At 39.2% G+C, this 18,173-nt stretch overlaps 1 protein-coding gene across 10 annotated transcripts in view; it reads right to left on the bottom strand.

The window, feature by feature from the left end:
- Nucleotides 1–18,173, bottom strand: part of CRACD (capping protein inhibiting regulator of actin dynamics) — a 230,569-nt gene that overhangs the window by 112,243 nt on the left and 100,153 nt on the right. For 9 of the 10 annotated variants that reach the window (XM_036227914.1, XM_036227913.1, XM_036227910.1 and 6 more), the window contains exon 2: nt 5,488–5,634. The exons of the other annotated variant lie outside the window; for it this stretch is intronic. The gene's annotated coding sequence lies outside the window, so the exon portion shown is untranslated. The remainder of the gene's footprint in view (nt 1–5,487; nt 5,635–18,173) is intronic. 10 annotated transcript variants of the gene reach the window in all.

Raw genomic sequence — 18,173 nt, forward strand, 5'->3', positions numbered from 1 at the left:
CTGGAGATTGTGTGCCCCCCTTGTTTGTCTGGCAAATACCTTCTCATCTTTCAAGACAGCTCAAATGACACCTCCTGGAGGGCCTCTGGCTCCCTTTGGAGTTGTTTACTCTGCCCTTTGTGCTTCCGGGCACTCTGTGCAAAACTCTCTCAAATATCGCTAATCACATTTTATCCGGTTATCTGTTTACATATCTGAATTCAATTCAATAATGTTCTGCTAGGGCAATGCTAGATCCAAGGACTCAAAAGGCAGGAGAGACTCTCACCTTTAGAAGCTGCTTCCTACAGACAAGCACACAACTCCAGTTCTCTGTAATAGCAGGAGAAGGTAACGCAAAGGAGAGAGAACAGGAAGGAGGGAGTGACAATGAACTCCTGGATGGCAGGGTCTTATTTCACATCCTTAACCCTTAGCACAGTGTCTGACATATAGCAAGTTCTACACATGTTAAAGGAGAGAAGAGAGATGAGAGAAGGAAGTAAGAAAGGAGGGAGCGAGGGGAGAGGAATCAACAGAATTGTCCCACCCCATATCCTTCACTCTGCTGCATGTTGTCAAACACAGCAGTTAACATGAAAGGTGCTATTTTCAGGCTTCTGGAAGAGATATATAGGAGCACGGTCGATGAAGTCACACCTAGCGCATAATACAGCACATGATAATCACCAATTTGAAGGAGACAAGTCATAATTGGTCCTGGATTTAACTGTCGTCCCACGGCACATGTTAACACTCCCGGGTGTCTAAGGTTGCACAATACAGAGGTTGCACTGGCATTAGTGCCACACCAATTTAATTCTCGGGTTTTGCATTATTAGATCAGCAGGCTCTCTTGCTCCTGCAAAAGGATTTAACTAAAATTTTGGTCCCTTCAGAATCTTGTTTGCCATCCAGTCCCTCATTTCTCCGCCAGCTTCATCTGTGCAACTCATCTTGGGTTACGTCTAGCAGATGGAGAGAGGAATCTCATTTCCAGCCTCTGCTGTCTGCATCCCAGGGCCCCTCCCTGAGCAGCCTCTATTTCACCGGAGAAAAAAGGGAGGAGGGAGGAGGACAAGCCTCCCCAAGAGATGAGAGTATAAAGTATTTCTCAAATTTTCATCTTCAACGGCTGGTATCATTTAACTCCCGGGGGGAAGGGGAGAGCCTATGCTTTGCTGCTTGGGCTAGCAATATAATCTCTAGCTATCTTGATGCCAAAATATCAATTACAGGTTCATTTGGATGATGGGATAAATTGGTGTTCAGACCACTAGACAATGACATAAACTGGAGGTGGGGGGAGAAGGTGGAGGAGGGGCTTGAGCCTCAGGGTAGAAGTGAAATAAGGTAAAGTCAAACTCCTCATATCCTTACAAACTAAGTAACTCAATTCTAAGCTGCTATTTGTCTCATGAAGAGAAACCCACCAGCAACGAAAGTGAAGCAGGTCTTCCTGAAGAGGTCTTCTTCTTGGGGGTTCTCATTAGAGAGATATTAACACCCCCATAGCGCCCAAGCTCTCCCAGCATAACAATAAGAGAAAGACTGAAAACATAAATGACTTGTAATTAAACATAAATGTCTTACCAAACACAGAGAGTCGTGTAGTGTTTGATTCCATTTATGCCAAATAGCTAGAACAGGTAAATGCATAAAGATAGAAAGCAGATCGGTGGTTTCCAGGGGTTGAGAGAAAGGAGAAGTGGGGAATAATTCTTTTTAAAGTGTATGGCGTTTTATACTGGGGTAATGAAAACGTTTTGTGATGAGATAGAAGTGATGGTTGTACTATACTGTGGATGCACTAAATGTTACTGAAGTGTTCGATTTTAAAATGGTTAATTTCATGTTATGTGAATTTCAAAATGAAAACATTTTTATAATGAAATGTTTTCTACCTAAAGGTCTCATTATTTCTCACTGCTCAACAAGCTACCACTATTGGGAAATTCCTATTCCACAGTGATAAGAAGGATTAAATAGGTCTCAAGTTCGAAAATTTGTCACCCTTTGGTCTTTCTTGTGAAAACCCTAGTATTTTCCCAGAAAGTCTGTAGCAGGGAAGTTATTCAATCCACTGACCCCTGACTTGCTTGGCCCTTCACTATCAGCAGCAGCCACCGTTGGTCTGCAGTCGCGAAGAGCCAGCTAGAGAATCAAAAGTTGATGGGATACACCTGTGTTTACAGACACTAAGCCCCTGGCAGACCCCTGGGACCTAGCTGTATTCTGAGGAGTGGCCTTCTGTGGTGGTGACTGAGAGTCACTTTAATCCAGTAGAAAAATATAAAGACCTTGCTCTTTTCACACACTTTCAGGATCAAAGAAAATCAATTTTAACAAAGAGTAGAAGCATCTTTGGATGAGGGGCAGATTTTTTCCCCTCCCTTTGGATTCTAAGAAGAACATATGCTTTGACATATAGATCCAAAGCAGTCAGCTGTTAAATGGAAAGAGAAGCCCAAGAACTTAAGGGGAATAAAAACATGTTGAGAGCAGAGATGCAAAGAATGGACCTTGAAACGAAACTACAAGACTAAGTGACGACGGGGGAAAAAAAAAAAAAAAGGAGCGCAACAACCATATTTAGGAAAAGCTGGTAGGGGACTGCCCAGCCTTACCCAACACCTCTCCCCTCTGACCCTGACACTACAGTCAGGGCCACAGACAAACAGGCTTCCCAAACCCTTGCCCAATTTGTAGAACTATTCAATTTGTTGCACACACTACTCTTTTATACAGATCCGATCCTTCCAGTTTTGACCTTACAACATTTTTTCCAACCATAGTTCTGTCTCATCTCCCAGACTTAACACTGGCTTTGAGCATTTGCTTTCCTTGACTGAGATTTATACGTTCCCCTGGGACTAAAGCCCAGGGTGGCTTCATCCACATTCAGCCTTACTCAGGGATGTCACTCCTCATAGTGACTTAAAAAAAGTGTTCAGTTATGTTTTGGTGTGTCTTTCCTTTCCTCAGGTGTATCCCTTAAGACTAAGCCGAAAATAAAGCTCTAGTGTTGATTTCAGGCTCATAAATGGCTCAACAAGCTCCATAATAAAAAGGAATTATTAAATATAATGAGAAAGCAAAACATATTCAATGCTTTCAAAAATCCCCTAATCTGATTGCAATATGCCAACTGACTCAGAGAGTCATTTTTCTGTGGGAGAAAAAAAAATGTGGTCCTGTCACAAAATGTTCATATGCCACAGACACTGTAGTACTATTTTTCTGGAAAAACTTCTAAAAGTGGTAAAAAGTATGTTTCCTAAGTTTGTCATGCCATGGAATAAAATGCAAAACAGGGATTGGGTTACAGAGGGGGCCTCCATTTTCCCTTTGATAGGAATGCTGAGACAGAGCATCGATTTGGAGCTACGTTGGGGTTAAGCAGTATGATGTGGTTTGTGAAGTAGCATATGCGCAATTTCTGTCCTGAGCCGGGCCAATTCCTTGTCACCTCTGTCTTCATATCACTGCTACAGTGCTGCACAAGTGGCATGGTAAAATCACACTGACCTTGGGCAAGTCACTGAAGCATTTTGAGCCTGTACCTCCACTTGTATGATGGAAATAGATATACTTACTGTTTATTTTTAAGGTGGCTGTCACGGGTTGAATTGTGTTCCCCCAAAAATATACTGACGTCTAGTATTTATAGAGTCCTTTTGCACTTAATAGTTAAGGTGAAGTCATACTAGAATAGGGTGGGCCCTTAATCCAATATGTTTGGTGTCCTACTAAAAGGAAAGCTGCCGTGTGACAGCACAACCATACAGGGAAAATGCCACGTGGCAACATTAGCAGAGATTGGAATGATGCAGCTGCAAGCCACAGAATGCCAAGGATCGATGGCTACCACCAGAAGCTGGAAGAGGCAAGGAAGGAGTCCTCCCTACATGTCTCCGAGGGAGCGTGACCCTACCTTGACTTTGGACTTCTAGCTTGTAGAACTGTGAGACAATTTCTGTTGTTTCAAGCCACTGAAATTGTGGCACTTTGTTACAGCAGATGTAGGACACTAATACAGTGGTGCAAGTGTCATTTTTTGCATGTGTGCACACGCACGTGCACACGTGTAGTCTAATTGCAGAGGAAACGCAGAATAAACCAGGTAGACAAGAAGCAAACAAGGTAACTTTTCTTACCTATCTGAAACAAGGAAATGACACTATTTCCTCCAGACCCAAAATCTCTAAACTCACCTCCCAATACTTGCCTTCCCATTCAGTGCATTCCAGAACACTGGCCTTCTCTCTGTACCTATAATGTCCACCATGCGCCTTCTTTAGGGCCTTTGCATCAGCCACTTCCTCTGCTTGGAACATGCCCAGGGCTAACCCTTGACTTCCTGTCTTCCCCAATGAGGCCGACCCTGGCCACTCCATTTAACACTGCAATTCGTACTCCTGCCCCACCCAGCACTCCCAAATCCTCTTGTTCAACTCCACTTTTTCTTTTCTCATGTTCTTATTGGCTTTTAATATCCTAGTAATTTACTTATTTCTCTATTATGTGCATTATTTGTTACCTGTCTCCCTCCATGCTAGAACATAAGTTCCAAGAGGATAGGGATCTTTACCTTTAAAAAAAAAAAAATGTGAACAAGCATCTAGAACAGTACTCAGCTCATAATACATGCTCAAAAAGGATGTTTATAAATCCATTATTTATTTTCAGTTAACCACTTTATAATTATAGAAGCTATACATGTGCACTGTAAAACAGTACCCAAAATTAAAAACTTCAACTCCCCACCATCCAATAAAATTTTCCAAATTAAGATAAATCAGTGGTTTTTATCTTCTTTTAAGTGACTCCCAGGAGACTCCCATCTCTTGAGGAGGAATGTTGTGGTAGGGGTAACACCCACCTTACAAGGCTGGTATATAGATTAAATGAAATAATGTATCCAAATATGTAACAGCTAATAGAGGTAGTTACTTTCTTTGCTTTGATCTTGTCTTTAACTTCCATCCTTTCTCCTAACTTCCAGAAAGTAGGTAGCAGGTATCTGCAGCATAAAGAATGGGATATTGTTCTCATAGGGGAGGCAAGTGGTTCCCCCCAATTTTTCCAAGTCCTCGAATTCAGAGTACCAAGCTCTACGGTTCAAAACGCAATGAGACACAAGGCCACTAACTATTCCATAGAATTTTATAACAGCAACAACAACAAATAATAAATGAAATAATAAACAATAATAATTACATTTTTTTATATTACATTCTCCCATTTACACTGTTTTCATATGAAATTTCCTTTTATAGATGAGAGAACCAAGGCTCAGAGAATTTAAGCGACTTGTCCAATTCACTGAGCTGGTAAGCAGAAGAGCTGGGAATTAAATCTAAAATTAGAAGATCATCAGTGACAAAGACCTTTTAACTTGATATTTAGTGAAATGCATACTATCCATTTTTAAAGTCTCATTCACAATAAATACTCTAGTATTTTCTCTATAAGCTACTTTCGACACCATCTAAACAAATGACTTACCTATCTTAATAGCCACACGTCCTTTCCTTATTGGGTAGCTCTCCACCACAATTTTCTTCTTGTAAAAAGAATTCACTTTCAGTAGTTAAGTATATCAGGAAATAGGGTACATTGTTCAGAAAGCCTGGGAATCACTGCTGTTGTGAACTGTTGAAAAAACAAAACAAACATTGAGAGCTTTATATCTTCAATCCTCTCTGGGAATGCCTTCAGAATGAATGTTTTCTCCAATCCTTGGCAGAATTCAGCACAAAAGGTTTTTTTGCTGATGTGTCCGATTAGGTTTAATAATATTAAATTTGCATTCCATAGCCTAATTTTATTCTAGGGCCTTCAAAGCATTTGTTATAAATGGTTTCCACTTTTGAAGGGACTGAAAGAATCAAATCCATGAATATTGAGGCTCCCATCATTCTTACATACAGAATTCTCACATTTATTCTGCTTGGTAGGTTAGCTAAAATTCAAGGAGCTAGAAGACACAAATCTAACCCAGAAGATAAGGCAGTAATATTAGATTACTTCCTCCCCCAGAGAAAGTGAAAGCACTTTTTTATTCAAATACTAATCACAGAGGTAATGGGTTAATGGGCTCACTGTAGTGGGGCATGCACAACCCCTTCTAAATATGCCATAATCAAAACCGTGGCATAATGACTGCAGATTTTAATTAAATTACTTTAATTAATTTCACATATACAGCACATTGGATAGACATCTATATAGATCTACACAGTTCATTAAATGATCCCCCCAATTGCTCGTTCTCTCCCCTGACCCTCCACCTAGCCAACATATTAATGCTAACTGCATTCCCTATGCCATGCTCCCCATCCCTGTGACCATCCGTCAGCTACTAATTTGTACTTCTTTAACCCTTCACCCCATTCTCCCAGTCCCCCATCACCCATTCCTCTGTCACCAAACTGTCCACTATGTTTACGAGTCTGTTTTCGATTAGTTTGTTCTTTTTATTCTTTAGATTCCACATAAGTAAAATCATATAGTATTTATCTTTCTCTGTCTGAATTAAATACCTTCTAAGTCCATCAAGGCAATAACTTTTTCCACCCCTTCCCTTTAGTCTGTGTGTGCCCTTTAATCTGAAGTGAGTCCCTTATAGGCAGCATCTTATCCATTCATCCACTCACTCTATCTTTTAGTTGGAGCACTTCATTCTTTCCATTTGAGGTACTTGTTGATAGAAATGTAATTGTTACCATTCTTTATTCCTGTTTTTGATACATGTTTTTTTCTTCTTAAAGAAGTTCTTCCAACATTTGCTGTAAAACTAGCTTGGCGATGATAAATTTCTTTAGCTTATTTTTGTCTGGAAAGCTCTTTATCTGTCCTTCAACTCTAAATGATAGCTTTGCTGGATAAAGTATTCTTGGTTGTAGATCCTGGGTCGTAATCATATCAAATATTTTGTGCCAAGTCCTTCTGTTCTGCATAGTTTCTTTCGAGAAATCAGCTGCCAGTCTTATGGGTGCTCCCTTATAGCTTTTCTCTTGCTGCTTTTAAGATTCTTTGTATTTAACCTTTGGCATTTTAATTATGATGTGTCTTGATATGGGCCTCTTTGGTTCCTGGTTTTTAGGATTCTCTGAGCTTCCTGGGGTTTTATGTCCATTTCCTTCAGCGGGTTAAGGAAGTTTTCCATTATTATTTCTTCAAACAGCTGTTCGACATCATTTTTTCCTTAAGGTACACTGATCAGATAGATATTTTGACCTTTAATAGTGTCTCATAGGCTCCTTAAATTATTTTTATAGTCCTGGCTTCTTTTTTCTTGCCATTCTGATTGAGTGTCCTTGGCTTTCCCATCCTCTATATAGGTCATTTGATCGTCTTCTTTATTCACTTTGTTTATTCCTTTCTTTAGTCCATTTAATATATTTCTCATCTCAGATAATATGTTCTTCATTTCAGGCTGGTTCCCTTTTATAATTTCCATTTCCATTTTTATGTTATCTCTTTGCTGAAGTTCTTACTGAATCATCTACACTTCCCAAAAGTTCATTGAACATCTTTATAACCAGTGTTTTGAACTCTGCCTCTGTTAGATTACTTGACTCCATTATATCTAGATCTCTGTTCTGTTCTTTCATACGGTTTCCACTCCTTTGTCTTCCCATTTTGGTTGCCTTTCCATGTCTGTTTCTATGTACTAAGCAAGGCTTCTAAGTCCCCAGTTTTATTAGTGTGGATTTGCGTAGTAGGTGTCCAATGGCTCCTGAGAGAGGTTCAGCTGCATGCCAAGCTTAGCCCAAGCCACCACCTGTTAAGATCCAGCAAGCAATCCACAGATGCTGTGCTTACAGTGGACTCAAAAGGTCACACCAGAAACGGAGGCCAGCTGCCTCCAGTGTGAGTCCAGGGGCTGCTCAGAAAGGAGCACCTGACTCACTGAGGACACACCTGGATGTGGCTTGTGTGGGGGGCCATGAGTTGTGGGAGGTGGGGTTTCAGGGAATCTTCTGGGCAGAGCAACCTCTTTTATCCAGTTTGATGATGTCTGGGTTATGGCGATGCTGCATCCTTGCACTGGGAGGGGGGAAAGGCTCAGCAGAGGAACAATGGATACCGCTGGGACTTCTGTACAGAGCAAGTCTCTCTTCAGCCCTCACTCTGACAATGTCTCCCTGTAAATCCCTGGTGCACCCTGCACACAGCCAAATCCTCACTGGTGCTCAGTGCAAGCAGGTCAATCACCGAAAATCCAACTCGTGGGTGCGGCCCCTTTAAGAGGAGTCTGCTGCTGCCGCAGCCTGGGTCTCACTCAGCCGCTCTATCCTGGGCAGCCATGTGTCTTTGCCCCGTCCTACCTTCTGCCATTGCAGGGTGATTTCCTGGATTCCTCCCTAGTTGTATGGCTTGTTCATCTAGACCCCAGGTGATTTTTCCTTGCTGTTTTTCTCCTTGTTTCCATCACAACTTTGATTTGGTTGCCAGAGGGATGAACAGTGCCTCTACCATCTACACCATTTTTTTTTTCCCTTCTCCTGACTGCAGATTTTAACTGGAATTAAGGTAGAAAGGTCTAGGCAACAATGCCAGATTCAGACATGCCCTTTGAAAATCCCAGAAAAAGAAGACAAATTTCTGGGGCAACATAACAGGAAGAAATCACTTCTAATCTCAGGACGACACTGTGCGGGCTTAGAGAGGAGAGGAGTCCCAGTTCTGGCTATGAGGGACTAGCATTTATCAGACCAACTTCCCTTTGAACGCAACCAGAAAAGCTAGACAAAAATTATTTTTAAAACCTGTTTAAAGACATTGAAGTGCTACCAAGGCAGCCAGGACACGAGAGGCCAAGATCTTAGGAAGAAGAAAATTAAATTGAGGCAAGTCATGGTATCACTTTTCTTCTCAAGATGTCTAGTGATGTTTTAAGAGCCATAGGGCAGAACTGCTGAGAAGCCAAGCAGAAATCGGTAGCTTAGAGGCACAGAAAGTGAGATCTTTTGGCAGATTAAGGAGATTGCAAAGAGAAGGGAAGTGCAGAGAAGCTAGCTGGATGCATTTGCTAATTGATAAACAATGTAAACCAAGCTGAAAGCAGCACTAAGAGGCCTGGGAATTAAACAGAGCTTTTGACAGTTTGAAAATGCTAGAGGAATACAAATTAGAGTTCAGGACTCACCGGGGGAAAAAGAAAAAAGGAAAAAAAAAAGGAAAAGAAAAAGAAAAGCCCAGGCAAACAGCCTCGGCTTTTAGTTAGGTCCCCTGAAGGGATACATCCTATGATGAAAGCCTAAAAAAAAAATACCAGAACTGAGCCTTAAATCAATTCAGTGCCTCATTAGATTAAGGAGGTCTGCCCTACTCTTTCTGCCTATCAGAAGAAAAAGTGGCCTCTGGAGAAAAATACTACCATCTCAGTTCCTATGATTCTTTATGCAAGATGTCCTCCATTCAATAAACAATTCTAGGTATACTAGGGCATAGGCTCAAGAAAGACAGAGACAATAAAAACAGACCTACAGGTGACCCAACAAGAGTCATAGGACATGGTCTTTAAAATAATTATTATCAATATGTTCAAAATTATAAAGATTGTAAAATATTTAACATGTATTTCTCAACAACTTACAGAACAAGTCCACCTGCCAAAATTGAGAATACAAAAAAAAAAGTGAGACTACAACACAATTAATAAACTCAACCTCAGTAATCTATGTAGAATACTGTATCCAACAATGATGACCACATATTCTTTGAAGGTATACATGAAACATTTAACCACATAAAGTCTCCAGAAATTTCAGCAAATAGAAATCACAATGTACGTTTTTGAACTTATTATTTTGAAGTAATAGAGTCAAAGGAAATTATAAAAATAGTATCTCTTTTTAAATTGAGGTAAAATTTGCATACAGTAAAATACATTGCTCTTTAGCGTACAATTTGATACATTTTGATAAAGAAATCCAATTATGTAACCACCAACAAAATAAAAATATAGAATATTTCCATCACTTCAGAAAGTTCCCCATATGCCAAAGACAACCACTGTTCTCACTTCTATTACCATAGATAAGTTTTGCCTGTTTCTGAGCATCATACGATGGGCTCATATAGTATATACGCTTTTGTTTCTGGCTTTGTTCACTCACCATAATGTCTCGTCTCTTAGATTCGTCTACATTGTTGAGTGTATTAATAGTTTACTCCTCTATTCTCAAGAAACAAATATTTCATTGTATGAAAATACCTCAACTTACTTTATAGTCTCCTATGAATGGAAGCTAGGATATTTCCATTTTAGAGTTATTATGAATAAAGTTACTATAAATATTCTTGTAGAAGTCTTTTTATGAACATATATTTTTATTTCTCTTGGGTAAATACTTAGGAGTGAAACTGCTAGGTTATAGGGTTGATGAACATTTAACTTTATAAGAAACAACCATTTCCCCAAAATGGATGTATCATTTTATATTCCCATCATTAATACCTGTGAGTTCAGTTTACCCAGCCTTGTCAGCATTTGGTGTAGGCAGAGTTCTAGTTTGAGCCATTCCAGTGTGAGGTCTTGATCTGCATTTCCCTGGTGACTAATGGTGACAGAATTTTGCATACAGTCTTTTATGCAACGTCTGTTCAAATCTGTCGTTCATTTTTTTAAAGTGTAGGTTTTTAAATTTTTGATTTATAAAAGGTTCTTTATAAAATTCTGATACCAGTTCTTTGTCAGTTATATGTGTTACATATATTTTCTCCCAGTCTATCGTTTGCCTTTTCAATTTCTAACAGTCTTTTGATGAATAGAAGGTTTTATTGTTCACAAACCCCAATTCACATTTTTTTCTTTATGTAAAGAAAAGGACACTTTGCTTTGGGCATCCTTTATGAAATCTTTACCTACCTCAAAGTCTGAAAGATTTTTCTATATTTTTCCTAATTTCATAGTTTTAGCTTTACATCTGTCTTTTTGTGTGTAGTGTAAAGTTGAGGTAAGAGGTTAATTTTTCCCCTACTTGTTCTAGCAGCATTTATTGAAAGACTTTTTCCTTGCTGAGTTGTCATAGAACCTTCATAAATTAATTGACATATGACAGAGCTTTTTTACAATTAAGCTAGAAATTAATATAAAAATGATAACCTAATAATTCTCAATGTTTAAAACTTAAGCAGTATGCATCTAAATAACATGGGTCAAAAAAGAAATCACAGGGATATTAGAAAAAAAATTTGATTTAAGTAATGATGAAGTGATGACAAATTAAAAGATGGTGATATGTAGCTAAAGCTACATTTTTAAAAAGGTTAGAAATCAATCATTTCTAAATCCATCTCAAGGAATCATAAAAATAACAGAAAAACAATGAATCATTTAGATATCTATCTCAAGAAATTAGAAAAACAAATTCAAAGAAAGTAAGAAGTAAATAATAACAATAAGAACAGAAATGAACTAGAAAACAACCATAAGTACAGAATAATCAACAAAGACAAAAGTTGGTCCTTTGAAAAATTAAGACTAATAACACTAATAAACCCTCTAGAAGGCCATTAAAAGACAGAGCCAAAGCTTCTCATCTCCACTCCATTACCTAAGATTCTTCTCCTCACACCACTGATTTAAGACAGAGAAAGTCTCCTCAGTTATTCTATTGTTACTCCCAAAGATAAATGCAGGTTCTATTCTGTTTGTAAGAGTTTTGCTTTTATCCTTTACAGGGAAATAAATAGAGAAAAGAGAAATAAACGGAGGGACATTGCAAAGCTTCCAGAATCTTAAATATGAGGTCTTTGTCAGCAACATCATAAGGTAAACAATGTTGACTTAATATTTGACACAATATCAGCCCCTAATCTGTGAAACTGTCAATAAGATTATCTGAAATATTAATTTATATCTACTAATAGGAGCAAACTTCATTCTAAGTGCATATTGTAAAAGTAACGAACAATATCATAAAGCCAATGTGAGCAGCAAGACATTTTAAAATTAAGCCTCCAAAAAGGAACCCTCATACACTGCTGGTGGGACTACAAATTGGTGCAACCACTATGGAAAACAGTATGGAGGTTCCTCAAAAAACTAAGAATTGATCTGCCATATGATCCAGCAATCCCACTACTGGGTATGCACCCCAAAGACTTGAAAAACTATATCCAAAAAGATATTTGCACACCAATGTTCATAGCAGCATTATTCACAGTGGCCAGGACATAGAAGCAACCAAAGTGTCCTATGATAGATGACTGGCTAAAGAAGCTGTGGTACACATATACGATAGAATATTACTCAGCCAAAAGAAGAGATGAAATACTGCCATTTGTGACAACATGGACGGACTTCGAGATAAACATGCTAAGCGAAATAAGCCAGACAGAAAAAGTTGAAATCACATGATATCACTTATGCGTGGGATATAAACCTAAAGGCAACAAAGGAACAGGACAAATAAACAGAGACTTATGGGCATGGACTATAGACTAGTGGTTACCAGAGGGTAGGGGGTGGGGGAGAAGGGGAGAAGTAGGTGGGGTAAACGGGATCAAATATATAGGGGTAGGGGGAGAGCAAAGTGGGTAAAGGGGATCAAAAATATGGTAGTTGAAGGAAACTGGACTTTGGGTGGTAAACAGACAATAGAATGTACAGATGTTAAATTATAATGTATACCCTAAAATTACATAATGTATTAACCAATGTTACCCCAATAAGTTTTTTTTTAAATTTTAAAAAATTAAGTCTGCAGGATGTGAGTACAAATCTCTATATTTCACTGATGTTAAATCACTATTAATACAATACTTAGTAATAAGTATTTTCAAACAAAATAGCATCTATGAAATATTCTCCTTGCCACTGTAAAAAATTGATGCAAATAACACACAAAAATCAAGCAGTTATATTAATAATTTATGGACAATTAAATAATGCACAGATAAAAATATGGCAATCAAATTCATTCCCTAATCAATAGTTGAAGAAAATATTGGTAGAGATTAGAGGAAATAAATATTTAAGATTACTCAACGTGCAAAAATTATCATGCTATTCAATGAAAGTACAGACATTTGTCTCAATAATGAAATACGTAAAGAACTACTGTTTTAGTGAGCCACTAAGGAAACAAGTACAATGGAAGAAATGCACGTTCTAATAAACAATGACTTCTTTAACAGAAACAATGCTTTATGGAAAACCTACACACAATGAAGAAAGGATTCCAGGAAAAGACAATACCACACCTGAAATGCAGTCACTGCATCATTGACAGGCAAGCTATTAATGAAAAGAAGTGAACCCAGAAGAGCTCCAAGGCCTACAGAATGCCCCTGGCATGGTAATCTAGTAGAATCATTATAAGACCTGTAACAAGATGGAGAATGACCCCAAAAATCTTTTATATGACAGAGTGGTTCCTTTGTTATCTTATACCAGGGCACCAAGAAGAGTTGTGAAATTTTAAGCTGCCTCACATTTTTTCTTTTGCAAGTAGACAAGGGTTCTAAAATATCGTCATTGCTTCAGCGATGGCAATGGACTGCCGGCTCTATGCTGCAAAGATATTTTTGGTGAAGAAAATGAGCATGTTTGTTCTTTTTTCTTTTGTCAAAAATATTTTCTAACTAGCAATAACACAGATAACCAGTTGCTATTTACTTTTCTAATAAAGTCGATGCTTTAATGATGAGTGATAAAGTAACTACTTTTCAAGGAAATTCACTCTATGAAAAGAATATTTTTAAAGGGGGTGTTTAGAGAAGTTTCTATCAGGCGATTTTGTTGTTGAAAATGAGGAAAGTCATCACCTTTAGGGGTAATCCTTGAATTCTCTTTTCCTCACATTTCCCACAACTAATTGTCAGCAAATTTTGTTTGATCTACCTTCAAAGTGCATCACAACCACTTCTCACAGTCTGACACTGCCGCATTAGTCCTGGCCGTTATTATGTCATTCCTAGATTACAGCAACAGCTTCCTGGCTGATCTCCCTGCATTTACTCCTCCCCTACTTTTACCACACCACTACCCCCAGCGGCTAGAGTCACCTTACTGACACCTAAGTTCTCGATCATGCCACTCCACTGCTCAAAGCCATCTAATGGTTTCTCAAATGTCTTAGAGCAAAAGTCACATTCCCTGCAATGGCCTACAAGTCCCTACATGACTGACCGTTGCATCACTGACATTTCCCACTGACCTTTACTTTACTTAATCCGCTCTGGCCCTAATGGTGCTGTGCCTCAAAAAGGCTGGGCACACTCTGCCTCAGGGCTTTTGCACTGGCTGTTCCTTTGCCTGGAATACCTTCCCAGATACGTTCCCTCGCCTCCTTCAGGTCTTTTTACCTCACTACTCCCTAAATTTTTCAAAACTCTACAAAGTTTATGCTCCATCAAGACCTAATTTCTGGTAATTTCTCATGTACAAGTCTTGATTCTGGACCCCTCTGCTTGGATCTAGAGTTGCTAGATAAAAAAACAAATAATTTCTAGTATTTGGGTGTCATGTATTTTACCTGGCAACTCTGTGCTATGGAAACCCATAGGCAGGGCCCCTAAGTCTGAACTGGAAATGCTTCCCAAAAGAGGTGATACGTGAGGTGACACTTGTCTCCCATTTCCTTTTCTTAGGGTCAATGAATGCTTATAGTGATAAAACATTGATGGTGATTTAATAATCTTGGACGATAGTTTGGGCTACTTTACCAAGTTTTTAGAATAAAAGTGAAGAATCTTAAAATACAGTATCATACTGTATTTGTTAGGATTCATTTAGTTGCCAGCAACAGAGACCAACTTAAATAAGCTTGAGAAAAAGGTAAAACACAATCTTATAATTATGCTTTGGTATTTAAACAGAACCTTGGGAAGAGATGTACAGCCTGGCTATAGAAAAACATTTAAAACCTGGAACTATGGACCTTTTCTCATATCTGCTCCTTCTTTCTATGTACTTTTCTTCTCTTTACAGTTTTTTTTTTTTTTCCTGGTACTCAGTCCATAAGGCAGGGAGAAAATGGCCATGCCACATCTTTTAGATCTCTTCTGTTCAATAGTACAGTCCAGATTCAAGTTTAAATCTCTTAATTCCAATTCAAAATTTCCACAAGAAGGACTCTAGTTAGACCCAACTGGGATCAGTACGATTTGCTATAGTTTAAGAGACAGAGTTATGTGGTGTAAAAATGGGTACCAGGGAGTCATCCCTAGAGAATTAGGGTGGGGAGACTGTAATTCCCAAAGTAAAGGGAATTGAAAAGTATTGAAGTTTGGGGCACTACACAAGGGGATCCAGTACACACATCCAGCCGCGGGCTATACAGACCACTCGCATACTCCAGCATCACCTTCACCATCGCCACCCACTGCCTCCACCCCCTCTTCCACCCTAACACCACCCACCACTTACTAACACCTCCACCTCCATCTCCACATGGTTCACATTCTTCTCTCAATCTCCACTGTTTCCATCAAGGAGATAATTCTTTCCTGGCTTGAAGGAAGAAATAAGGCCACTAAAAACTAAGGTCTTCATCCCTGCATATGCCTTCCTAATGTACACTGCATAGTAGTCTGCCCTAAAGGATTGCCACGAAAGGACAGAGAGAAGTATCTAGAATCTTTGTTTTTAAAATTACACCAAGAGGCTGAAAACCAAGAGGATACAAGTAAGCGGTTCACCATGTTTAATGTTTTTAAATAAACTCAAATAAAAAGAAAGGCATTATCGCTTACCTCTTTCAGCTTTTCTTTGTTTCTGGATTGCCACAACATGACTAAACAACAAACACAACATCCTTCTCAACCAGACTCCAAAAGTAAACACACAAAAAAGAAACAGTACACTCAGAAGCCATTTTCTGGTGACTGGGATCAAAATAATGAACGACATAGATTTCTCTAACAAAACATTAAAGGCAGAAGGTAGCAGCAGAAGAGCAAGAAAGGAGAGAAACGTACCTCTCAACGGCTCCTCTTGTTAGTGGCAACTAAGAAAAACGTTTAAATAAAGTCACTGAGACAAACTTTCTAGAGGTGCCCCATAATCTAACAATTGCTGAATGAGCTCCTTCTCTGTCCTAAGGAATTCCCCTTCTTTCACAGGGCTCAAGGACCTGGGTGTTGACTGCAATTGGTAATGACCTATGCTTCTCAGGCCTTTGAAGCCTTGCTCAAATCTCACCATGTTTATAACTTCCATTAGTCATTTGGGATGGCATTTAATATTCGCTATTAACCCAACATTTATTATATATAAATATATACTCATTGAAACATAGATCATGCTAAAGGAAGCACTTGTTTATATACAGTCGACTTTCATTATCTGCAGCAGCAGGTACGTTCAATAAAGTAGCCACAAACAATGAATTAGCAAACACTGAGCCACTGCTTAGGGAAAATGCAGAGTCAGATTCCTGAGAGCCTCTGGCCGTAATATCCTCATCAAAAACCATCAATACATATACACATACTCTTATTTGATGTGTGTTTGTGTTTAAAGACACCTTATTTAATGTATATTGTTGATTCATTAATACTGACTTCACAGTCAACAGTTCTCATGCTAACAGATGTATTTCTCCACAGTGCACAGCATAGCCTTCTTGTGCTTGGGGAACACAAAACACTTCGGCACTATGCTGGGGGCTGCTTTAAACAGAAAAATAATTACTGGAAAAAAAAATAAAAATGCAAAAAACATGGCACTAAACAGATTGCGAGAAGGACACTTGTTCACAGTATGAGAGCAGAAACAAGCAGGCAGAGTGCTGCTTTGTCTGACATCAGCTGGGAACGTGCGCACGGGCGACTCGAATTTTTTACCTCTCTGAGCATGACCACTGAAGTGATGCAAGCATTGACTTTAGGGTTATAAATAAATTTTAGCCAGAAGCAAACTGGCAAACATAGACTCTGAGAACAATGAGGACTGACTGTATGTATGGTTCCAAGTCTGAAATCTGGTTTTCCTCTTCCCATTTAGACAAAAACAGCCTGGTGAAGCTCCCAGTAAGTTTCATGACTCCCAGCAAGATTTTAGCTCGACTAAACCAGCTTCATGGAAGCCCACTTACTGTTGAGGGAGCAGTGTACAACCTGTCGTACGCTGCACACTTAGGTGTGGAAACCTCGCCCTATCTCCATTCATTTTCTTTCTCATATCCTCAGGGGGAACTTTGTAGAACACCTGAAATGTTAACAGTTAGTCTGTAATTCAAGAATGACAATATCTGGGTGCTTTTCTTCAGATACACGAATACAATCATCGATAATGGGCCATATGTGTTTGATACCACACTCTGGAGACTGACGAGAAGAGGGAGGAGATGGAAAAACGTGATCCTTCAGTGGACCCAGAGTATGTATATCCAGTACAATCCTTTGAATTAGTTGACAAGTGAACTTTTTACACTTTCGATGGTCACGTATAGGATGTTTCACAGCCCCTGCTCTCTGTGGGATCTGCCCTAAAACACAAGTGCTAAGAATCAGTTTCCTGTGTTTTGAGCTCTCAGTTCGGCAGTCAGACAGACCAGGTGTCGGGACCACTTCTCCAGGATCCATTTACCTCTCTGCAAGTCATGATGCTTGTGACCTGCCACTTGAGAACAGATTGTAACAGAGAAACTACAGCTGAATTACTCAGAGGGTTTCTGCCTGAAGTGGTAACTGTGCTGCTGGTTCTAGCCAGCTGGAATTAGGTTTCTATCTGAGTGACTTTGACTTTGCAGGCAGACACAATACAGTCACTTTAAGCAGTATATTCTCAGCCCATTCTCAATAGCAATTGGCAAAAGCTTTGTCACCAGTTTGGGTGGCTCTCCGTGGATAGCAAGACCTAAGCAGTGATACTATCCTCCTTTCCCTTCTCTAAGGCCCCTAACCTGGCAGCAGGGTATAGGAGGAATTATCTGAATTTTGGGTCGAGACATCCATATTCCAGTCTTGGCTGGATGTGAAATTGTGCTATGGAGTTGGAAAAAAAGGATATATAAATTACCTCCTTCCCTTTCTCCTCTATTTCCATGTGCTAGCAGGAGGAGTACAGAGAATCTGCTCCTTCATTTCCCACCTTCCTCAGCCTCTTACCCCACAAGACTTTTGGGAATACTCAGGCACAAAATATCTACCTAAGAACTACCTAACACTGTGTGGTTGGAGCTATAAAGTAGGAAAATCTAAAGCCATCGGCACAAGAAAACATCTTCACA

Source organism: Rousettus aegyptiacus, unplaced genomic scaffold, assembly GCF_014176215.1.
Source record: "Rousettus aegyptiacus isolate mRouAeg1 unplaced genomic scaffold, mRouAeg1.p scaffold_m13_p_10, whole genome shotgun sequence".
Taxonomy (NCBI): Eukaryota; Metazoa; Chordata; class Mammalia; order Chiroptera; family Pteropodidae; genus Rousettus; species Rousettus aegyptiacus.